The 25,284-nt window shown below is 42.5% G+C and overlaps 1 protein-coding gene across 4 annotated transcripts in view; it reads right to left on the reverse strand.

Moving 5' to 3' along the window:
• TCF20 (transcription factor 20) overlaps positions 1-25,284 on the reverse strand; it is a 182,500-nt gene that overhangs the window by 64,570 nt on the left and 92,646 nt on the right. For 3 of the 4 annotated variants that reach the window (XM_054988401.1, XM_054988400.1, XM_054988397.1), the window contains exon 1: positions 11,935-12,075. The exons of the other annotated variant lie outside the window; for it this stretch is intronic. The gene's annotated coding sequence lies outside the window, so the exon portion shown is untranslated. Of the gene's footprint in view, positions 1-11,934; positions 12,076-25,284 lie in introns of those variants that run through there. 4 annotated transcript variants of the gene reach the window in all.

A 25,284-nucleotide genomic window follows, 5' to 3' on the forward strand; every position in this document is an offset into this window, starting at 1 on the left:
TGCAGACTGACCCAGGTGTACACACACAGTTTGCCTGACTTTGACAGAATTTTGCTCTCAGGCTTCCACACAGTTTGCCTGATTTAGGCAGAATCCTTTCTCTAAGACACCCAAAGACTGACTGAAAACCTTCCCCTTTGTAATCTAATTAAAAAAGGCAGTTCACTCTGCTTCCTAGGGTTCAGCTATCAGTCAATCATATCACACTGCACTCACCCATCCAGGATCCCTCCTCCTTTCCTCAGAGGTCTGCATTTAAACCCACTGACAAAAATTTTAAAAACCCACATTAACAAGCAGAAATAAAATCCAAATTATTTAGATGCAAAACATTACACCTTCTGATTCACACTGTCCAGTTTAAAACTACCAAATGAAGTTCATAAAAGACAGGCCAACCCATGAAAACTGCATGCGACATATTTCCAAGATATTTCCTTACAACTTTGTAGATCTGAGTTTATGATAAGGTCAGTATTCAAAAACTACAGATACTGTTTGATCTGGAAAATTGTTCAGCAGAATGTGAATATTTGTTGCAACTTGACAAAAAGATGAGGAAGGTACTGACAATTAAAATGGCAAGGCCTTGCAGCTAAAAAAACCCTAGTGTCTATCTAGTAGTTAACATGTACAACTGAAACAAACTGAATCATTTACCTCATCAATCTTCAGTATGACACAATGCATTAAAATGACAGCCCAACAACATAAGGGTGTGAAAAGATACCCACAGGCTAGGAATGTGGAAGCTGACACAGTTAAAAAGGCAGACACCTGTTAGGAAGCTGTCCTATGAACTAGACAAACAGTTCTGAATATTACCTATCAACTCAAGAGCCAATTATGCAATGCTGCAGAAACAAAGTCAATGGTTGCCAGCATAGATTCAGATTAATATGTCGAAAATATGTTTGTCAAAAAGCGAAGTGCTCTTTAACTTCAGCCCCACGGTGGGAGTTGTTTTTACTGTGTTTATCCATAACCATGTAAGTGGACCATTCATGCGGGTCCCTGGAATAAGCAAATGGTTGTGGAAGGGTAGCAATTCAGAGAGGGAAATCCATGCATTGGGCAAGTCTTTAACAGCTACAGGCATGTTACAGGCATGAGTCCATGAAAAAGTAGTTTCCAATGTCAGTTCATCTCTTACCCTTGCTCTCTATGTATGGTTCTGGGAATCAGTTCTGCCCTTGAATAAGGGTAACTATAACCATCCACATGGAGGGGAAACCTCTTATGGCGTAAGAATGATACTAAAGGTGCTTTTGAAAGTCTTATAGGAGAGGTGCAAAATTCAATCCACAGGACCATTTCTCTTCATATGAGCTCATTCACATGTTGTAATCTAAAGCTGCTCCTTGAAGTTCTAACATGATGGCAAGAAGGAACTGCAACAGCCAAGATATAAAATAGATTCAATACCAGAGCCCATGTTTTGGAATTACTCCTTGCAGAAGTGAAAGCACTTTGCCACCTAGTTTCCAGAAGTATTCTTTTTATTCCTTTTAAAGCAAACTTTCAACCTGGACTATATTGTATGGTATATTATCTGATTTGACTGTTAATAATTTTATGGCTGTTTTGTTACATTTTTATGGGATAGTATTTAGTATGTTGTGAGCCACCATGAGTTTTAGAGTGGGGCATTAATCTGTCTAGGAGATTGGTACATAAATGCACTATTATTAGATATATTATTATTCACTATAAAGTCTCTTTATACAAACAAGCAGAAATCTTGTCTTCCTAAAATAATAAGATGGGACAAGTTGAATTTTTAAGAGGCAGTAAAGAAGAGATGGACAGCTATTGCAATTCAGCCACTCAAGCCAGAAATAGGAGGCAACTCCTGACATGAGACAGGAACGTTCCAAATCACCATTTGAATTTTATTCAATACAACTTTCCTTTTAATCACATTATATATTGAAAGACTGACATGCCTAAAACCATGAAAATCATTATGTTTTGTTCTATAGTAGCATCAAGACAATATGCTAGGAAATTTCAGTTTCCAATGACGCTGTGCAAAGAGGTACTTGTACCTTCCTGTATGACTCTAAAGCATCAAAATGTATGCTCCTTCTTATCTGGCTCAACTAACTTAACTCTCTGCCACAGCACTACCTTTGTTTATGCGGCTCACAGAAAGATTGCAATCTTCTAAACTGTGCTTCAATTAACATATTCTGGAATATGTAGAAAATCTGCAGTTTAGAGAAATTTATGTATGTATTTACAAAACGGTCTGATTATCACACAGAGCACCAGACAGTTTACTTAGTCTTTGCAAGACTTGAAACTGTTCAACGGATACACTTCATTTTTTACTGCAATCAGACATCATCATTTGCTCACAAACTGCATATAGTCAAAGACTAACACATCCGTATTACCTAGTACAACTTCCTGATCAAAGAAATGAATTGATCCTAAACAAATAATTAATCTTCAACAATGCAGTTTCCAAATGTATCAAGATGTTCCATTTTGATTTCAGTCCTGTGATATTACATGTCAATGAATTCATACTGGATATTACTAAAGTTTTGATGGGTATCCATGCTGGTTTACAGTAGAACGGGAAGATTTTAGTCCAGTGGCACTTTAGGTACTAACAAGATTTTCAGAGTATAAGCTTTTGAGAGTCACCGCTCCCTTATTCAGACACAAGATATTACTAAAGGTTCTTCAAGAAGAAGAATTAAAAATTCACTGACTTGCTTACTATGTTTTGCTGTTAAGCAACCAAAAATACTTCAAAATTTAAGAATAACTTTTGAAGTAGAATAGTGGACAAGAGTGGCATTCTATGCATAGCTCTCTGGGTGTGCTAAAAGTACTATGTCACTTGTCTTCAAGTACTATGTCACTTGTCTTCATTGCTTTATACTAGTTGCCTTGGTGACCCCAACTGGGCAGAAAGGTGAGATATAAGAGCTGTAGATAAAAATAAAAACAGGGAAAAATTTACACTGATTTGGAGCTCCCTTCTGCCATACTGGATCTGATTACTTTACTCTACCAAGACTTCTTTCCTTGGAGAAAAATATATTCACTAACGCAAGTTACTGGATCTAACTTGCTGCTAGCAGTGAGTGATTGCATCCGCAGAAGAACAATGCATGCTACTGAAATGTCCTGTCATTAAGAATTATAAATATTTCAATTAAAGTAATTTCTAGGCAAAGTTTTGTATTTGTTTGAGTAAACAGATTAAGACACATTAAGTGTACCTTCCAGTAGCACCTTAAAGGAAAAGTAGCAATATGATTATTTAGAGGACAGAGTATTGATGGCATTTATTTATTTAGCAATACAGAAGTAGAACATAAATGAAGGCAAAGAGGCATTCTACAAACTTTGATAAGGTACTGGGAACCAGCTCCTAACAATTCAAGCAAATGTAGAAACAGCCAGTTATTCTAAGACATTGCCCTGTAAAATGAATGGTCACCCAGCAACCGCATCAATCTATTTGTTTTGCTATCTCCCGTATATTCTGAAAATCAAAGGATGGTTACCAATCCATCATTTGTACAAATACTGCAGGAAGCACACTGGTTACTTAATCTCTCCAAATGGGTAGCCTCATACCATGAAATTCCTGCACACCACTTGATTGCTAAATAATACTCACTTTGCTCTATTCCCCAAACTAGCATCCTGGTAGATCTAGAATGTCAGAACCTTTCTCTTTCCTGGATCAAGAATTTGCAGAGTCTTTCTGTGCAAGAGTTTACTTAAGAAGCATTAACCGAATTGGAAATGACCTATCCATTCAGTGTCCTCATGCACACACACTCCATACTTTGGTTAGAAGCTGTCATGCAAAAATGAACTGGATTTGCTTTCCATCTGTAGCAACAACAATCCAAGAGCTTGCACAACTGCAAGCACATCAGAAAAAGATTGTTTGCAGTATATTAATCAGCAGATTGACTCAACAGAACATTCCAAATAACCTTTTATACTTTCCATCCACAATGAGAAAAGAAGGCAGCTCTTGACAATCAGCTGTTGTGGTCTTATAGCAAATTGACACTTTAGCTTTATCTTAAAGGACCAGAAGCAAGAAGGCAAATTCAAATATCGGATGTATTACATTTTCCACATTTTAAAAATGTAATGTGATTTGTAATACTGGGAGTCAGGAATACATGTTGTTACTGAAAATACTGGTAAACTCTGCCACTTCACATACTACACAGCACCAAACTACATCAGTACTTTACAAAAAACTAACATGGAGAGCAGCCCTAATCTGGTAGTGTGGTTTTGTCACATCTCTCAAGATGACTGGTTTTCTGAAAATGGAGCACCGCACACACTAACCTTATAATCCAGTGGCACTCACTCTATGGCTCAGGGAGAGCCACATCTGCAGTTGCCCTCAACCAAAATAGCCACATTTACTTCCATTTCTGACATGAGGCCTGCACCTCAGGGAAGTATGCAAGCTCCAGTGGTGGCTGTTTCAAGGTGGGAACCAACTACCAACCATGAGCCCTACTGAGCAAAGGCCTTGCCTACTTTCTTGAAACATGGGGTAGGTGCTACATTGTGGAAGGGTACAGGTGATTCCCAAGTAACTGTGTATCACTACTATACCTCTTTTTGTTCTGTATATACACATGGCAATTATATATCTTCTTTGGAAGAAGTGTACAAATTGAGATCTCAGTACTATCTGCTGACAACCATTAAGCATCTTAAATATTCACCCCCACACACTGACCACTCTACAAGGACAACCCCTCCACTCACAACAGCATTTCAAAATTAATGCAGATGTTAGTAATCCTGTGCAGTTAGCTACATGCAGCTGCTTCAGGTGGTCACAATAACGCTTAATACAGTTCCCAACCCAACTGTAGATGGAGTAGCTAAAGGTCACTTATGATAAAAATCCCTGCCATTTATTTCTTATAATCAACTGTTTTGAGAACTTCATAATCACACTGTACAGTCGTCCTTGATTTGGAAACGCACCTTAGAATAAAGCTATCTTGTATTTAACCAGAGTTTAGTTCTGTGTTTTAACAGGAATTTTGCTTGATGACCTTTTGAGAGTCATTTCCTTATTCAGAGATAACTGTTTTATTCCTTAACCATGCTGAATAACAGTTACATGTCTATAATCATTTTGATAATCTAATTAGTGCAACACTCTCTGCTGGTTGTCCCTAGAGAATGCAAAACTCTGCAGCCAGCCCTCCTCATAGCAAGTGGGCTACAGGGGACACAATACACACTCATCTTGCATATCTGCACTATCACTAAACTTTCACACTCTCAGTTGGGTACTGACTATTAGTTTTCAAGTTCATGCCTCATGTACCCCTGCCACATGACCTTGTCCTCTGACTTGCTTGGGGATAGACAGATCTGTGTCCCTTCATTTCTGGACAAGAAAGGAAGGGGTGGGGAGTAGGGAGAGATGCCAAACTTGGCACCAACTCTGGAATTCACTGTCTAGGAAAGTCCACCTTCCAACACTGTTTTGTTCTTTATAGCATTTAATAAAACTGAGGCCATTTAGGAGAGAGTTCCTTGCTATTTTCATGCTGTGCTGAGTTTTAAAGATGTATTTAGTTATCTTTGCATTTATATTGCTTAAATTACGGGAGGAGGCAACGTACACCACTGTATCTATCAAAGAAAGGAAGCATGATGAAAAGCTATAATTTTAAAAATGTACATTTTTATTGTATACTGCTTTGTGTACTTCTGAATAGTACAATATTTAAATTTAAACAAACTTATGAATATAAGTACAGAATGGAATTTTTTCCATTACTAAAGAGCCATAGTTTTGTAAAATTAACAATGAGATGGCTCCAGCAACAAGGCTGCAAGGACCACCAATCTTCCTGGCTTACCCCAGCAAGTCATTTCTGACTCAGGAAAGTTTATCTGAAGGATCTCAAGACCCACATGAGTGGAAAGACTGCAATAGGGAGAGAAGAAATCACTGTTCTGGTGAAAGAAGTAGGAATGAGCAATTTTCTCTTTTCTACCTTCCAACTAGATCCTCAAGACCCGTGCAGCTATTAGGCCAGGAGGGGCCTAATAGGAATAAACTTTCCTGAGATAAGAAACACCTGCCAAGAGGCAGCGGGGTGGAGGGTGGGGAGATTGGTGGTTGTAGCACCTTCTGCTGAAAGTATTCCTCTCAATGAAGAGATGCCGTTGTCAATACAATAAATTAGGCAAGCATGGGAGTTTCAAAGTGTAATTTTAATGTTTTTAGGTGATTATCCCGGGGAATTGTGTGAGAGAGTACATATATGGTTTTATTGATTTGTGAACCAAGGGTGTGTTGCACCAATATAGATAAAAGCACATGACAATAATCAATAGTGAGCAATACTAGGCCAAGCACTTGTATTCTAAATGGACATTCAGACTTTGCATGAATCATCTCTGTGTTTTTTTCTGTGTTAGGTAATTCTAACAGGTGTGCTTCAATCTTTTGACAGTTAATTAAAATAGTGGACTCTATCAAGATTAATGTTCCTCTATCGGAGATTCAATCAATGGCGATCTCTCAACTTTTTCTGACACTTCTCAGAAATTTATAGTTTTGTTTTGCAAGTTTGAGTATAACGTAATTTTTTACTAATTGGAAGGTTATACAATAGAAACTATGAATATTCAATGAAGCATCAGACCGATTATCGTTTGTGTTATCATGTGAACAGACCTCAGATATCTGCATATGATGATGTATAAAATTGTAAACTCAGATAGAATGGCAGAGCTCTGATGGAAGAAATCTCTTGAGAGAATTTAGGTGAGAACTTATTTTTACCTATGCACTTCATAGAAACTTTGATTATGTTAAACTTGGAATTTATTAAGAAATGTTAGCAAACTTATTTCTTATTGCCTTTCTGTGTTCTGTTTTTATAGGATTTATATTAATAGCTGTTTATATTTTGATTACTTGCTTCATTAAAAAACCAGGGTGTATTTTCAGTAAAGTGAAATAAACTCTAGATAGGTGTCTGTGTGTTTGATAAAGAGTTGCAAAGCAATATTGAACCCTATATAAATAAATGTACTGATAAACAGGTGGTTCAAAGAACTTATCTGTTTGACAGGTCTGAGAACTAATTGCTGAAAGCTTTCCAGGAGGAAGATACATCTTTCTTTTGGCTAGTAGAAGCTTAGTTTCAGGCACGGGCAAAAGCTTGTTACAGGTGGGCAGATAAAACCACAAATACACATAAAATTTAAATGAAAAATAAGTTATGAATTCACCCCAACTGGCTATACAGATCAAATCAAAGCTTAAAATCCTTATTTGTCTCCTGTTACATGGTAGAAGGGACCAATTTGATACAGAACCAACAAGCAATACAAGTGATGAGATGCCCAAGTTAATTCTGTGACTGACAGTTAAATTCCAGTGACATAGTTGAGTGGAGAATTACACTCGTGACATGTCATGCACGGTTCTTAGGGTATGCTAAACTAACCATGTCAATAGTTATCAATGCCATGTTTTCTTTAAATTTAAACAACATAAGGGAAGCACATACTACACTAACTTTTTACAAGTATTTATTCCAATAAAAATAGTTTCCATGTAAAACTTTGATTTTTTTTTCAACACAACATTTAAGCCAAATGTTATTGATTTTTCTCCTTTCAAGTAATTCAGACCACATATTTGCTGCTATGGGGACACAAAATTTATATGGGGTACCTTTTAAGTTTGTAAATCAAAACGAACCTACTAAATCAGATCATGCTCTATTTAGATAATCTGGATAGTTTTTCCTAAAAACTCACATCACTATTGCAGAATTTTAAGTAGCAGACCACTAATTCTGAACATTTCACAGACATTGCAATCTTAAATGATTTGCATTTAATACAACAGCCTTTGTTGCCCTCTAAACCAATTTTGGAACAACCTTCCAAAGTAATCTATAGCTAAGTTCTTCACAATAGCTCAGCATTAGGGAGCCATGTTCATTATAAGGTTTACATGGTCAGTAAAATAAACCTTTATTTTGTTCACAATGCAATATCTAAATTCTGAGTTGCACAGACTAATTCTTCTTCAGGCTGGCTGTTCAAGACAGAAAAAATGTAAACGGGAATTCAAAAACCAATATTTGAGTGAAGATATAATATACACTTGGGCTGCTTTCAGCCATAAGGTAACAATTAAGACTGCAATCCTATGCATACATATGTAGAACTAGGCCCCACTGTTCAAAAGTTCCACTTTGTTGCATGGAGAAAGTATGGAATCCCAGAGCTCTTTCATACTGCACCAAAACTCTCACAGTTTTTCTGAGACTAAAAATGGGGGTGGGGCTATATACACCATTCAGAGTGGCCTGGAAGAAAGGTGAGTGGGCAACAAATGGGGCAAATGAAGGTTAATGTAGGTAAGTGAAAGGTGAGGCATACTGGAACAAAAAAATCCCTACTTCCCATACGCTAATGGGATCTGAACTTGAAGAGATTAAGAGGAAAAGAGACCTTGGGGTTGTAGAGGATAGCTGGATGAAAATGCTGCATGGGGAGGGGGGGGAGACCAACACTCTGCTTGGGATTATTAGAAAAGGGATTAAAAAGACAATATTATAATAACCCTGTACAGCTTAAGTGCAACTTCATTTGGAATACTATGTGCAGATCTGGTCACCATGCTCAGAAAAGGCATTGCAGAGCTTGAAAAAGTACAGAAGAGGGCAAGCAAGATTATTAAAGGGTCGGACCACTAGTAGGATCCATCAGGGCTCTCTGTGTTCTTAAGGGCAGGGGCCAATAGTTAAAGGTCTTTCTCATGTTCCCTTCCCCCTACCAGTCTCTTCCAACTCAGTAAAATGCTATTAACAACCATGCAGTCTACTACCCATGCAATTCAGGAGGCTGTAGTGAGGAAGGGGAAGGTGGCAAATTTGCCCCTTCTTCCCAGAACTGAAAGACACTGCTGGGCAGAGTGGTAACAGAGAAAAGGCTCACAATCATCGCATGAACAGATCAATGGATCCTACCCATAGAGATTACCATGGCTGAGACATAGCCAAGCTATACATAGGTTTTCAAAATCAACAATTTACTGATCTCTGTTTCTCTTTAACAGCTAACAGAACCAACACATATAATATTCCTAAACTTATGACACCAATGTTATCTGCCTTTTTAGTAGACTGAAGCTCTGGCAAAAATCCACCTCACAAAAGGTTTTACTAAGCAACAGGAGATTAGGAACACTACAACCAATGGAGTTTACTACAGAGACATGTATGTTTTTCCACTCTGAGTGATCAAATGCCAATTATGTGATGACCTATGGTTTTAAACAAATTAATAGATCAAATGCTAAGCTTTTACATTCTTAAAACTAAAAATAAGCAGCATATATTATCTGAACAGCAAAAGGGCTTTTCCACATCAGGAGAAGCAAGACTATGTGGACACTAATTTAGTGCCAGTTCAGGTAAGAGGCTGAGAATTGCTACCATGTGTACAGAAGTCTCCAATTTGCTGTAGCACCTCTATATCCTGCTGCCGCTCTCATTATTGCCACTGCTACCAGCAGACATACTCCTCTGATGAGAATTTCAGGTGCTGCAGAGCAGTGGTGGTAGCAGCAGCACAGCTTTGCGAGTTAGAAGAAGGTTCTTCACTTCCATGTCATCCATCAGAACCCATGAAAAAGGCAAGCCGCAAGTTTCCATAAACATGCTAGTTCACAGGCTCTTGTGTAAACTACCTTTAGCATTGCCCCCTCTCTTATCTGGAGGAGAGACAGCAAGCAGTTGCCAGGATCTAGCCTCTGATGCAATTCTGTCTCTGTCCCTCTCCCCAACTGGGCCCACCTCATCTGAATCAAGGTACGGTAGAAGTGATATCTACAATTTGATTTGTAAAGAGAGATTATTTTCATGAGACAGAACTTTTACGCATACCAATCCATATTTCCATGGATTGATTCAGAGAATAAGTAAGACTTCATGCGTTTTTCCCATACATTTTATTGTGCTTCTGTCACACATGCATGCCAGAGAAGAACTATTACAAATCTGCCACCTAAGGAGATCTTACGCCAAAATGAAGTATTTTCATTCTTCAGGTTCATGAAGTCCTCCCTTACTGCTAAGCAGAGATAACTTTAATAAAAAGACCAATACACACATCCATGAGAACCTTCAGTTGTAGAGAAACACTCCTGTTCCACAATTCTCTGTCTAGAGAACAGAATAGATCCAAAGCCTGAGAATAATAGTTAACTCTGATTTAGAGATCACACTAAAATACAGCAATTTCCTCAAATATCACAAAATGAGCTAGGCTTGGAAAATCACATTGCAATCCTAAACAGAGTTACTTAGTCAACAAAATCAATGGGCTTAGACTTAAGTAACTCTCCTTAGGATTCTGCTCACGGATATGCCACTGAAGGTATCTGGTAGGACAAATAAAATGTATGAACCTCAAAATGGGAAAAACTAGGATTCACCACTTTGTTATAATAATGGTATTAAACTGGTAATACAAAGTCTCATTATAAACTAGAGTTAATGGAGCAACCCCAAAAAGAAATATCTATTTTCACACAATACACATACAAAATTAAAAAATATAATACATTGCCTCCAATGAAGGGAGGGCTATTTTTTTCTGATGTCTGTACTTGGTACTCACACAGCAAGTCAAATAGAGAACGCGGGGGGGGGGGGGAGGTTGCAATTATTTCATACCCTTTGACAAAAAAACTCAAGGTGGCATAGTTTGGAGTTATCCTGTTTTACTCTGTGGTATCTATTAGGTGAAAGGTGACCATGGGCCACTCACCTAATAGACTTTGTGACTGAACAGGTTTTCGTATCCAATTCTTATACGTACTACCAAGAAACTCCTTGCCACCTCTCAATTAATATATTAATTACCACATACAACATGGATACTACAAGATATGAAGTTACTTAGAATGCCTTGTTAAACATATTGGGGAAAAACAAGTCTTTCAATTGTAATTCTGCCCACTGTAAATGGTATTACTACTTTTTCTAGAAGTCATTCAAGACAGGAGCTTCTAGAACATGGCTATAGGATCACCCTTTAGGCCTTACAAGACAATGAGAGAAGAGTGGGGATGCTTTCAAATGATTTCCAACTTTTAGGATAAGCAGCGCATGAAGTATTTAGAGAAATATTTCACGTGATTTTATTGTGCTCATGTAGATACAGACAATGGTGAAATTAAACTATTTAGTTGAGATTTGTTTACATCTTAACACAAGAGACCAAAAAACAACAAACAGTATCTCCATAAAGCATATGTACAAATTAAAGTCCTATCTCCAACAGATTTTCCTTTAAAAAACTAGCAGGATGAAGGAAAATCTGCCTACCTACAACATTAGTGGGCCTCACTCAATATCTCTTGCCCTATTCCATACCTACTTCACACAAGGGCACGTGTAAGACCTGAGAAATTAAGGTGATCTCAGGAGCGATCTAGCCAGTGCAACATGAGCCGGGATGCCTTTCCCCTCCTCAAAGGGAGTTTCAGTAAACACAATCCCACCCAAGAAAGTCAGCCACACATTCTTCAAGTGTTCCAGGAATCATTTCACGGCCCCCTTTGGCTCTCTACCATGCATTGCCCCGCAAAAGAAGTGCAAAGATAAAATACGACTAGAATTCTAAAGCGCGAGCTTCTGAACTGACTCCAAAAATTAAAATTATCTGAGCTTGAGGACCGACCCAACTCCAATACAACCTCAGTATTTCCTCTCCACTCACACCAACCCAGCGGTGCGCCTCTACGAGCATCCATCACATGCAGCCCGACTGGGGAAGAGCACGGATGCTGCGGCCCACGGGCCGCCTGGCACCCCGTCCCCCCCATTCGCGCCCCGCCCCTTCCATCGGGGCCCACTCCTACAGAAGCCGTACCTAAGCCTCGTTCTTCTCCTCCCCGCCCCCCCAGGGGGGAACGCGGGGCGGGCGGGGTCTCTCAGTAGCGCTGAGGGTGGCGGGGATCCGCTTTGGGACGGGGGCGGCTCCGCGGCGGTGGCTCGGAAGCTTCTCTCTCCATTCTCCCCTCACACACAGGAAATAACACGCGGTCACCTGACGCAGCCCGACCAATGGAGAAGCGGCGAGCCGCGCGCGCAAAAGGGAGGAGCGCGGGGCGGCAGCGAATTCTGGCCGGGTAGGGTGGGAAAGAGACGCGTGCGCGCGCGCTACCCGCCGCCGAGAACTCTACTGAGACGAGTCCCTCTTGCGCGCGCTCCGTTAAAGCGACAGGGACGGAGCAGGAGAAGCTTAACCCCGTGCCTGCCCAGCGGATTCTAGAACTCAATAGGCCTAACCTTGAGTCACTCTTAAGGGGAAACCTGCAGTCAAGAGTGCAATCCGATTCCCAATGCACACTTACCAGGGAATAAAGCTAGTGGAACATACCTTCGAGTAAACATGGCTTAAATTGCACATTTATAACCAGAAGGTATTGATTTTTACCCAGACTGTAGCAACCCTAAATTCAGGTCAAGGCCAACAACAATTTGAAAAGCCTGAAATACTTAAATCCTCACTGCTGGCGCCAAAGTGGAGCTAGGTCAGATATCTGTTCCACTACACAGACAGAGAGACATAGGCAGATAGAGGACCCACCACCCACATAATGCGCTGTTTACATATTGTATGCAAGAAGGCTTGGCTGGACCTTAGGGAAAGAACTCTCCATTAGCTCACACAGACTCTTGCAGGTCAAGAGGGCTAAAAATCTTGCTCTTACTATTCAGGATTACTCACCTGCTTGCTAACTAGGCAGTTCTGTGTTGTTCAATGTATCAGTCTTTGAACTGCTTATGCTCTGTTTCAGCATTTCTTCAACTCTTGGATTTTTGCTGGTTTTAAATCTTTTGCGAACTTGTATATAGACCCTATTATATTATTTATTGAGTCTCAGTGAGAAAGACGGACTAAAAGAAAAACCTTTGATCTTTTCCCCTGTTATAAAGGCACCAAGTAGAACTTCTTTTATAACAGCAACCTCGATAGCTGATCAAAAAAAAAAAAGTTGCAACATCTGTGGCTAGTCTCACCCCACTATGCTGCTACAGAAGTTAAGAGAATCCTCAAGTTAGGTTCCTTATCCACCATTCTTAATTCTAAGCAAATATACAAATGGATCATAGGCATGCTGTAACCCTTAAAGGGAATATGCTTGAATAGGCCCAAAGGGCTCCCTTGGCCAGCTTTGTGTCTTGTAGGCTTGCCATCCTGCTGCCCAGGACAGGGGAACCCCCATCCGCAGCCCTTCAGCCACTGAGAGAGCCAGTTTGGTGTAGTAGTTAAGAGCACAGTTAAGAAAGTGGTTAAGACTCTAATCTGGAGAGCCGGGTTTGATTCCCCACTCCTCCACTTGAAGCCAGCTGGGTGACCTTGGGCTAGTCACAGTTCTCTAGAGCTCTCTCAGCCCCACCCACCTCACAGGGTGTTTTGTTGTGGGGATAATAATGACATACTTTGTAAAATGCTCTGAGTGGGTGTTAAGTCATCTTGAAAGGTGGTATGTAAATCTACTATTACTATTACTATTACTATTACTATTACTATTACTATTACTATTACTATTACTATTACTATTACTATTACTATTACTATTATTCACCTGGCCAGCAGGGAGGAATGCATGAGGGTGGGGAGAAACGCACACACTCCCACACTCTCTCATTACGCCAGTGGTGGAAAAATCCAAAACAAAATGATTCAACTTTTCATCCTCCTAATTATATAATTATTGTTGGAAGAGGAGAATCCAGCACTGTCCCTCTCCTCAGGTTTCAGAGGGGGCCAAACCAAAGAGTTAGAAAGATAGAGAGGTCAGGGCACTCTGTTTACTGCTCTGACTGTCCTTTAATATAGGTAAAGGTAAAGGTAGTCCCCTGTGCAGGGACCAAGTTATTACTGACCCACAGGGGGATGTCGCATCACGTTTTCTTGGCAGATTTTTGTTACGGGGTGGTTTGCCATTGCCTTCCCCAGTCATCTCCACTTTACTCTCAGGAAACTGGGTACTCATTTTACCGACCTCGGAAGGATGGAAGGCTGAGTCAACCTTGAGCCGGCTACCTGAGCCCGGCTTCCATCAGGATCGAACTCAGGTCGTGAGCAGAGCTTGGACTGCAGTACAGCAGCTTACCACTCTGTGCCACAGGGCTCCTTTAATATACAGATTGCTATTCTCAGGATTTCCTCTTCCTGACTTCATCCCTCTCACTTCTTCTCTTCCTGGCATTGTTCCAGGCAACACCTCTCTCATTCTCCTCCCTCCATCTTGGCAGCATGGATGCAGGCCATGTCCTGCCATCCATGCCCATCCTTAGACTAGATAGGTAGTTAGGATCTATCTCTCCTCCTTTCCTATCAAAGTATGGAGTTCCTGCAATAAAGAACTCTTATTTCTTTTCTAAATATAAAGAAAGTGTATGCTTTTATTATTTTCTCACCCCAAACCCTCAGATTATGGTTTCAGAGGCAATTTTATGACAGTGGTGGCTAGCAGAAGCCAAGTATCAAAATTTCCACTTCTCGCACTTGTAATCCTTACAAGGAGCAGTTTAGGAAATAATGGAAAAATAGGGACAGTTATTGGGTTGTAGTTACAGCCCACTTCTCATCTCCCTTGCATTTACTTGAAAGTTAAATTCATTGCATAGCAAGTCAATATTAACACACTGAAATGTTTTAATCTCAGATTTTCAAACCTTGAGACCACTATATAATGTGCATGTTTTGTTCTTTAAATCCTCTGCATCTTAACATCTCATCAAAAATCTATCCTAGAAAGCAGCCTTTGAGTTTAGTCCGAATAACTGCCTTTTATGGAGATCGCTTAGAGCATCACTGGCCCAATTTTTGTTTTCACAAACCTCTCTTAGGTAAATTTACTGGCACAGATTATATTTCCAATTCACAAAAGCTCACTGAGAATAGAAAAACAAGAGGGTAGATGGATATCTACAGATACATTTCAGTAGCAATTCTGCTCTCATTAATGTACTGGCAGACTGATTCACTTGAAGCATGATTTGCCCTATCATTTGGGAACAGCTGTCCCTTAGATATTACATACATTCCCTGGATCACCCTACTGGTACATCTAGTCCAGCATATTGTTCCACACAGTAGCCAACTGGTTGCCCTAAAGACTAAATGGGCCATAGAGGCTGAGGCCCTGCCCTGCAGCTGCCTTCCATCACTGGTGTTCAGAGAGGTTTGCTGCCTTTGTATATGAATCAAAAAGAGTCCAGTAGCACCTTTAAGACTAACCAATTTTATTGTAGCATAAGCTTTCGAGAATCAAGTTCTCTTCGTCAGATGCATAGTACAGAAACTGGTCAAATATAGAAGAGGAGGAAGGAGAAGGGGAGGAGAGAGAAGAGGCAATTGGGGGGGAGGGGGGAGGGTGCAACCAAAACATTCCTTTGCTAGTATATGTAAACATCTCCTGTTGGTGTGTGGATCAGTTGGCTTCAAAGGAGTTTGCCCTGTTAGTTTGTAGCAGCCAAACAGCTAGACCATCCAATTCCAATGCAGTATGAGCCTTCGATAACCACAGCTCTCCTTGCCAGATGCATCTGACAAAGAGATCTGTGGTCCCCGAAAGCCCACGCCAGGTGCCACTGAGCTCCCCCAGACCCCGCCTCTGTAAAGGAAATCTGTTACCTGTGATAATGTGATAACCATTCATAGTCCCTATTCAGTCCCAGTTTGACAGAGTCAAATTTGCATGTGAATTCCAGTTCAGCAGCCTCCCGTTGGATTTTGTTTTTGAAAGGTTTCTGTTGAACTACAGCGACCTTTAAGTCTTTGATGGAACTAACAACAGAACACCACTGGTTGTCACCTATAGCTCCCAGCTCAAACCCATCCAACGTATCATCAGTGAGCTACAACCCATCCTGGAAAATGATACCTCTCTCTCAGAAGCCCTGGGTGGAAGACCTTTCCTTGCCTACAGACAGCCCCCCAACCTTAAATGACTTCTCACTCACAACCATGAATCAGCCAGCAGAGTCACCAGCACATGTACCAGGCCCTGCAACAGACCCAGATGCCAGCTCTGCCCCTATATCTACCCAGGGAATACAATTACAGGACCCAATGGCATCAACTACACTATCTCTGGCTCTTACAGCTGCTCATCCTCCAATCTGATATATGCCCTCATGTGCCAACAATGTCCTTCTGCTCTGTACATTGGACAAACCAGCCAACCTCTACGCAAAAGAATAAATGGACACAAATCTGACATTAGAAATGGCAACGTCCAGAAACCAGTGGGAGAACACTTCAATCTACCAGGACATTCCATCAAAGACTTAAAGGTCGCTGTAGTTCAACAGAAACCTTTCAAAAACAAAATCCAACGGGAGGCTGCTGAACTGGAATTCACATGCAAATTTGACTCTGTCAAACTGGGACTGAATAGGGACTATGAATGGTTATCACATTATCACAGGTAACAGATTTCCTTTACAGAGGCGGGGTCTGGGGGAGCTCAGTGGCACCTGGCGTGGGCTTTCGGGGACCACAGATCTCTTTGTCAGATGCATCTGGCAAGGAGAGCTGTGGTTATCGAAGGCTCATACTGCATTGGAATTGGATGGTCTAGCTGTTTGGCTGCTACAAACTAACAGGGCAAACTCCTTTGAAGCCAACTGATCCACACACCAAAAGGAGATGTTTACATATACTAGCAAAGGAATGTTTTGGTTGCACCCTCCCCCTCTCCCCCCCTTATTGCCTCTTCTCTCTCCTCCCCTTCTCCTTCCTCCTCTTCTATACTTGACCAGTCTCTGTAACATGCATCTGACGAAGAGAACTTGATTCTCGAAAGCTTATGCTACAATAAAATTGGTTAGTCTTAAAGGTGCTACTGGACTCTTTTTGATTTTGCTACCACAGACTAACACGGCTAACTCCTCTGCATTTGTATATGAAGGCTCCCTTCAGTCAATATTCTGTACATTGCTTTGTATTTCAACATTCATCTTTCCAAATATTGATAACAAGGAACTAATGCTAGAGGAAAAGGTTTTAAAAAATTGAATCCATTTTTCTATTGCTTCCTATTTCTAACTTGCAACCCAATCTGACTTCAATGAGGCTGGTTCCCAAGTATCATAACAATGCAAGTATCCTCTCTTTTAAACAGCAGACTTGGTTGTCAGAGAATGCTGACTTTAACAAAAGACTAGACAAGAAGTTGAACGGAGAAACCCTCTTATCCTCTAACAGATGTCAGAACAGTACAAATTTTTTCACCCAAATTTATAGCTTGCTGGCAAGGACTGTCCCCAGCACAGCAGAAGAGGCCAGCAAGTCAATAAATCTCCATTACCTGAATCATTAAAAGCATCCCTGGGTGGTAATATACAAAAGAGCAATTATTGAGAATATCCCATTTTTCCAAATGATCTTTTTAAAACTCAGTCGGAGCATATTTTATAGGAAGATTTGTATATACAGCTTATTTTGAAGGTTTTTAAAAGACTTTTTTTACACAGAGCAAACAATTATAGCAGTTATTCTAATTAACAGATTCATTTTAGAATGATCCTATAAGGGCGTGGGGGGGAGGATATTCCTCCATAGCAAAAGAAAGTTAAAAAAATCATGAATTTGTCATAATTCCTGCAGAAATATAGTGACATTAAAAACTTTAAATGGCTAGCTTGGAGGAGTATGTATCATCATCTTTAACCTTATTTCTTCTGGGGGATTAAAATAAATAAATAAAAGCTACAGTAAATTTTAAAAAACTAATTTGCATTCCATACTGAACATGCCTCTGTGTCAGGTTATAACAACATGCAACAGTTTTTCAAAGTCCTGATTATCACCAGTGTGTGATACCAAGTTATAACTCCCTTATCAACAGTTTACCTTATCTTTAATATATTGTACAATCAAAGGTTACACCCTAGTTTTAGAACATGCTGAATCAGGAAAGTCTATGTTCTAAATCAATACTGTGCCTTTTTTGTAAAAATGCTAATACCCTACTGTAAGAACAATTATCATTCTTTAGAGACTTTTAGCAGCTGAAATAGTCAGCATTTACCTGAAAGCATGGTAGAGCTCAAAAGAATGCCATAAAAGCAATATCCAAATTATTTATTTTAAAAAACACAATCACCCCTATTACTATATTAGAAAACAGCTTCACTACTACAATCCATGAGGTTTCTAAGGGGCAACAGTATCTGTAATAGTACAAAAAAGTTAACGTGTTCATGATAAAGAACTTAAGCAAAGCGGTAACATTTCTGTTTTCATGTATTACTTCTTAGAATAACACAGGTATAAAATAAATGTTAAAGCTTCTGAAACTATTATCAGCACTTCCTTAAAAAAGAATAAAGTAGATCTTATCTACTATTTTAAAAAATGACAACAGATATTTCCAGTTCAGACCACATTTACTCAAAGAGAATTTATACATTTCCTGTTCTCATCTGATTAATAATAAAAACTAGGAGAAGGCTTGGCTCCCCACCTCAAATGCTTTTACGTTCTTGAGGAAGCATCACACTTAGCTGTAGTTTCTCTCCTTTCTTCACTGCAATCTTGTGAATGAAGATGAGTGAATGAAAACGATTGGGCACTTTATCCTGCTTCATTGCAAGAATTAACCCATTCCTATAACCTAGTTTGCCTATCACATCATATAAGATCATAATATTGGGAAATGATGACAACCTAATACTGATCTACTAAAGTTCTCAACAAGGTTTAAAAGAAACAAATCAAGGCAAATAAATAAAGTAACCTAAACAAATGCAAATATGGTTGCCAATGGACAAAAAAAAACCCAGCCTGAATTTCTCTTGTCCTTTTAGCAGCAGCTAAATTTACAGTGATGATGGAAAGTGCTGTCAAGTTGTGACCGACTTAAGGAGATGTCATAGGGTTTTCAAAGCTAGAGACACTGTTGGAAGTCTCCCATCCAAGTACTAATTCAAGGTTGACCCTACTTAAGCTTCCAAAATCTGATAAAATCAGGCTAGCCTGGGCTGTCCAGGTGAGGGCAATTTTACAGTAAACAATGGCAAACAATGATAAACAAAAAGGAGTCTTGTGGCATCTTAAAAACCAACAGATTTATTGTGATATAAACCTTCATGAACTAAAATCCAATTTGTCAGATCCATCAAGCATGCCCTCAGCTGGCAGTCAATGAAATACAAGATATAATATTCATGATATTTCTATGCAAGACTTAACCATATACAAGGTAAGTACACTGACCATCCTCAGTACTTTGTAATAACACAATTTTCATAGACATATAGCTAAAGACTTGTAGTTTGATAGGACTCCATTGTCCTTATTGTATTCTAATAAATGTATATCTTATTGTGTTACGAGCTGTCAAGTTGTTTCCAACTTATGACAACCCTATGAATGAAAGCTCTCCAGAACATCCTATCATTAACAGACTTCTTCATATCTATAAATGATGTAAATAAAATATCTTGCAAACTGGAGGACATGGCTTCTCTTATTAAGTCAAGCCATCTCATTCCAGGTCTTCCTTTTTCCTACTGCCTTCAACTTTTCCTAGTATTATTGACCTTCCAGTAAGTCTTATCTTCTCATGATTTGACCAAAGTACAATAGCCTCAATTTTGCCATTTTAACTTCTAGGGAGAATTCAGGCCTGATTTGATATAGAACCCACTTATTTCTCTTTTAATTAATGCTAATTCAGCAGTTTCATACTGTAGTCTCCATTTGAAATTCTGCTGAATAGTAACTTTCAGATCAGCAGTAGAGTGGCCTAGTAGACTGATAGGTTCACCAACTGGTTCCTAAATATCAAGCTGATTTATAATTTTAGTTTCTTTTTAATCATCCTTTTTCACAGAGCATGAATAAGGTTGTCTTGTTGTCTTAGACAGGCAACACAATCCTGGGGTGGGGGCCAAAAGTGCCCTGAGAACCAAGTACGAGTTACATCGGTATGTCCCGGACTTATACCAGTACAATCCTTCTTACAACAGTGCAGTAGCCCGGTGCCACTCTGCCCATGTCTTCCAATGGGGTATAAGTCCCTGTGCTGGCAGGCCATGGAGCATGCTGGGAGGTGGAGTGCAAGTTAGTTGGCTCTCTAAGCAATTCTGGGCACGAGAACGCTCCCGGCAGCAGCAGAAAGTTACATTACGAAAAACGATGGTGTCAGGATCGGGGAGGGGCTCTGTCACCCTGTGTGCGGCCGTCATGCCGTCCTCCCCACTGGCTCCCTGGGTAACCTACCAGGCCGCCTGCTCAGCCCGTGCCAGGGAATTATCCCCTCCGGTGGGCGCCTGAGGGCTCCTCCCTTGAGGCCTCAGATCGGTGGGGAACAGGGCAAAGCGGGGTGCCTCTAGGTACCCTTGCCCCCACCTGAAAAGCTGGCCTTGGTGTCAGGTCCAGACCTCTAATTTCCTCCCTGGCCAGGATCTGGTGCCCTCCTTATATCCCCTTCCCTATTGCCAGCCCTGCCCCATCTCCCAGCCATCCATCCCCAGAGTCATGCCCACCACCTGAGCCTCATGGGGCCACACCCTTGGCCCCGCCCCCAACCCTGAGAACTGCCGCCATCCCTGGCCTGTCTGTCTCCTGTTGCTCTATCAGGGCTGGCATGGGACAGGTCTCTCCCCCATTGGCCCATCTGCTGGGTGCCCTCCTGCTGGGCCTGCCACCGGGGCCTGATTCCTGGGGCACCTGGCTGCTGGGCTCCTGGGTGAGCCTTGCTTCATTGGCCTGGCCCTCTTCTGCTGGCTGGGCCCGAAAGCTTCTGGGGCTCATGTGAGCGCCAGGCCTGCCGGGCCACTGCCACCTCCTGCACTCTCAGGTCAGCGTGCTCCAGCCTGCCTCGCTCGCAGCCACCACCGGGAAAGCCGTCCTTGTCGCTGCCTTCCTCCTTGCAGCAGTCAGGCCGTCCTTCATTGCAGTGCCACACTGGATCCCCACTAGGGTTGCCAGGCCCCCTCAACCTCCCGGTGGGGGACAAGTGCCTGTCACTTACCTTTGGGGAGAGGGGTGTGTATGCGCGCAGAGTGTGCACGCGTGCCCCCACAGGCATGATGACGTCACTTCAGGAGTGACGACATCGCGCCCCCCCCTGGGCAGGCCCGTTTTTGGATGCTGCGTAGCGCTCCCATGCTCCACAGCGCCAGAAACGGGCCGTTCTGCCATGGATCAGGCCAGTTTTGAGGCGCTGTGGAGCGCAGAAGCATTCCTGCACTCCACAGCAGCTCAAAAATGGGCCCGATCCGCACCGAAACAGGCCGGCTCCGGACAGCTGGTGTTAGCCCATAGGCACCCATTGTGCGGTTAAAGTTGATTACCTCCCAGACACATGTGGCGCCACCCTAGCAGCACTGTGGAACATAGGATGCCGACTACCAGAGGGGCAAGAGTGCACAGCTTTGCAAAATTCAAGGCATGCCTCACACTTACATATGGGGAGAGACCCATGTCCAAAATGTCTAACAACCACAAGCCACGTTCCCTTGCATGTTACCCGTCTCGAGTCCTGGATCACGGAGGGGCGAGGGCACAATGACAGGTAAGAAGGACATGGGGAGGCAGCTGCCCCAGGTCGCTCGTTCACTCCAGCTTCCCTGAAATGCTGGGCTCTGCAGTTGAAGCTCACCGGGGAAGGGGGGAGGGAGGCACAGGCCCTGCCAGTGAGCCAGCACAGCCCATGCCTGCCACTGAGGCAGTTGCCCAGTGAGCCATGCTCAACACAGCTGTTTCTGGGAGGGCTTCCAGCAGCCCAGGATGGGGGAGCTCCATTCAGACTCCCTCAGCTGACCTTCCCTTCGGACAGAGGAGAGAGTGCGGCTGCAGGGCAGGGTGACTGGGTGCTTGCTCTCGTAACTTCCCCACAATGGTGGGTTCACAACTGCATTACTGTCTCCCTCTCAATATCAGTGTGTGGTCTAGTGTGGTCTAGTGTGGATGAGAGATTGGATTTTATTGGAAAATTCAAGACTACTAGCCCTTGAAGGTCATGACTTACAGCTGGGATGGCATGCATTTGTATGGTAAGGGAAGACAGCTGGACATAAATATTTTAAAAACCACCTGATAAGGAAATCCCTTATGACAATATGGGAAAAAATTGCACCGCAAATATATGAGAAGACCCCCCCCCCCATGGGTTTCCCCATTAGAAGCGTTCACCCAACCAAATGTATGTTCGGCAAGTAAAATTATTAGATATAAAGAGTTGCTAGACGATAAAGGACTACTAAAAATGAAAGAAGAACTACAAAACCAGGATGTTAATTTAGACTGGTGGTCAAGAGTTCAGACTGAATCCAGATACAATAAAGATCAAAAAAATGGGGGGCTTTTACCTAGAACAAAAAGAGTTTGAAAAACTGTTATGTGATTCAGATGAAAAGTTGATAAAGAAAATGTATATCTTCCTAATGGAAATGAAAGAAAATGATGGGGTGGAGAAATGTAAAAGACTATGGATACAGAATTTAGGTAATGATATTGACCAAGTACAGTGAAATAAGATATGGAAAGTAAATGTTAAAATAACTAAATCTGCTGTGTTTAAAGAGAATTTATATAAGCTGTTCCATAGATGGTATCTAACGCCAGTTAGACTGGCTAAAATGTTTAAAAATATGTCAAATAAGTGTTGGAAATGTAAAGAAGGTATAGGGACATTTTTCCACATGTGGTGGTCCTGCAAAGAAGCGCATAGATATTGGATAATGGTACATAAGTTATTACAAAATATTTTACAGATAATTCCTTTGAAATCAGAAATTTTTCTATTAAACTGTATGTCAGATATAAAGAGAGAGCAAGAACACTTAGTAATCCATATAGTAACAGTGGCTAGAATCTTATTAGCAACCTATTGGAAACAACAAAGAATCCCCTAGCAAGAAGAATTAATAACAAAGGTAATGGAGATGGCGGAAATGGATAAATTAACATTGTTAATGAAAGGGCAAATGGAAGAAGACTTCTCTGTACCATGGGATCCCTTCTACAAATGGATGACAAATAACTATAATTGGTAAACATAAATATGATACTAAGATTAACTGTATAATGACATAATAGAACTCACAATTGATGTAATAAGATGGAATATAAGAGATAAAGAAATAGATAATAGATAGCAGAACTCCAAGCAGCCACGGGAGCAGAACAGGCAGATGCAGACGAGGAGCACTTTCCCGCCAGAGGGGCATTCATCATCTGGTTGCCAGCAGCACCTGTTACGACAAAGCCACCACCGTGGCCCTGGACACCCTCCTAGGACATGGAAGACCCAGCTGTGGCCTGTGCGAGGCCCGACCTCTTGCCACACATGGTTGAAACACGTCAGGGAGGCCAGGGAGCATGGCTGTTCCAGCCCCCGGTGATCCTTCCCAGCTGCAATCCAAGCCCTACCTAAGGAGCCGTTCCCCAGGCAGCACGTGACTCGAACTTGCTCCTGAGGAGGCAGCATGAGCCTTCGTGGCTCCAACCACAGCACAAACTGGCACAGCTCCCCTCCTGGCCAAGGGAAGTTGGCAACACATGACCAAACATTCCCTTCACTGCTGGCAGTTCAATAAATTCTGTGTCAAACCATCTATATATCTCTGGCCATTTTCTTCATACCCTCCATGCATCTGACAAAGAGAGCTATGGCTCTCAAAAGCTTATGTTACAATAAAGTTGGTTAGTCTTAAAGGTGCTACTGGACTCTACTATTTTGCTACTACAGACTAACACAGCTAACACCTCTGGATCTGTGTCAAACATCCTCATTGCTGTAGCTCCCAACCACTTCCCCTTCTGGAAGCCCCATGACATATCTCAGGGGATGGTTCCCGGCCCTGGGCCATCAGGGAAGCAATCCACCAGGTGTTGTTGCCCCATTGGGTGGCTCAACCGCTGAATGGAACAGGGGCTGTTAATCCTGTGGGGGCCGCCACCGCACATTGCCCCCATCCCACCCGGCCCCCCTCATAGGATATCATGGCAAACTGGGTGGGATGCGGGGTCCGGCCTGGGTGCAGAGGAGAGGGCCATCACCCCTTCTCAGCGCCGCTGGGATTTGAGGCACCAGACAGATGGCTGTGGCGACCCAGCGAGCAAGGATGATCTGCAGGAGGGGGGTGAGCCAGTCCACACTCTGCATGCACATGCCTGCAGGGGAGAAGCTCTCTGCCCCCACGGGGTTCTTCTCTTCACCAGTGAAAGTGAGGGTCTGGAGAGGGGGCTACCCATCATTCCCCCATTCTGACTGGAGATGTTAACCCTGGTAGTGCCAAAGAAAAGAAATAGGTGGAGGGGGAGCATTGCTCCCCTGGACTGGTGCTTCTACATGGAATATCGGTCTAGAGTGGTGCAGGCACACACCAGCTCTCTTGCAGTACAGTTCTAGTTGGGCTGGCCCAGGTAGCCTGAGGGCTGCCCGAGCAGATGGGCCTCCCACTCTTGGTCTCCCCACCCGCCATCTCAGGAGAGTCCTTTTGGTCATGGTGAGTGGCCCTCTTGCACCGGTCGCAGCAACGGCTGGATCAGTATCCCAGTGGGCACCTCCATGGCAGGGCACAACCGAGAGCTGTTATCAGCAGGATGCCCTCTTTATCTGCATATGGAGATCCTTTGCCGCAGCGGGGGTTGGGACTAGGGAGTGGACCACCTTCCTTGCGCCCATGTGCGCACAGCTGAGTGAGGGAGACCAGCCCTGTCCAGAGGGCTGTGCAATGCCAGCACAGAAAAATGTCACACAGCTGCTGGTGCCATGGCTGAGGTAGGTTCCCCCCCCCACCCTGCAGCAAGGGTCCAGCTACCTGGCCTGTGTGGGGCAGCTAGGTGCCTCCACTGGGAACCGGGGAGCTGCAGGCCTGTGACATGCTCGATCAATGAAGGGAGCTGCCATTGCAGCACTGGAGCTCCCCCCCGGACAGTTTCTCCCCAACCAGGTGCTCCAATGCAGGTGCCATGACCCACAGGGCATGTGGTCCTCAGCTGCCTGCTTTTTGGTGGGGGAAATGGAGGTGTCAACGGGCAGCACGGATTGCTGCCTATGCATTGACTGCACCTTTGCTTACCCCTCGCATGCCTATCATGGTGGAGGCAGAGCCACTGGGGGATCATGGCAGGGTTGTCAGGGGAATGACAAAGCATGTGCTCTCAGCAGCAGCCTTGCTGCACCTGGCTGTTGGCATAGCCCTTCCTTAGGGTGCAGACGAGCAGTGTCGCAGGTATGCGGGT

This window comes from Eublepharis macularius, chromosome 9, assembly GCF_028583425.1.
Source record: "Eublepharis macularius isolate TG4126 chromosome 9, MPM_Emac_v1.0, whole genome shotgun sequence".
In the NCBI taxonomy this organism is placed as follows: Eukaryota; Metazoa; Chordata; class Lepidosauria; order Squamata; family Eublepharidae; genus Eublepharis; species Eublepharis macularius.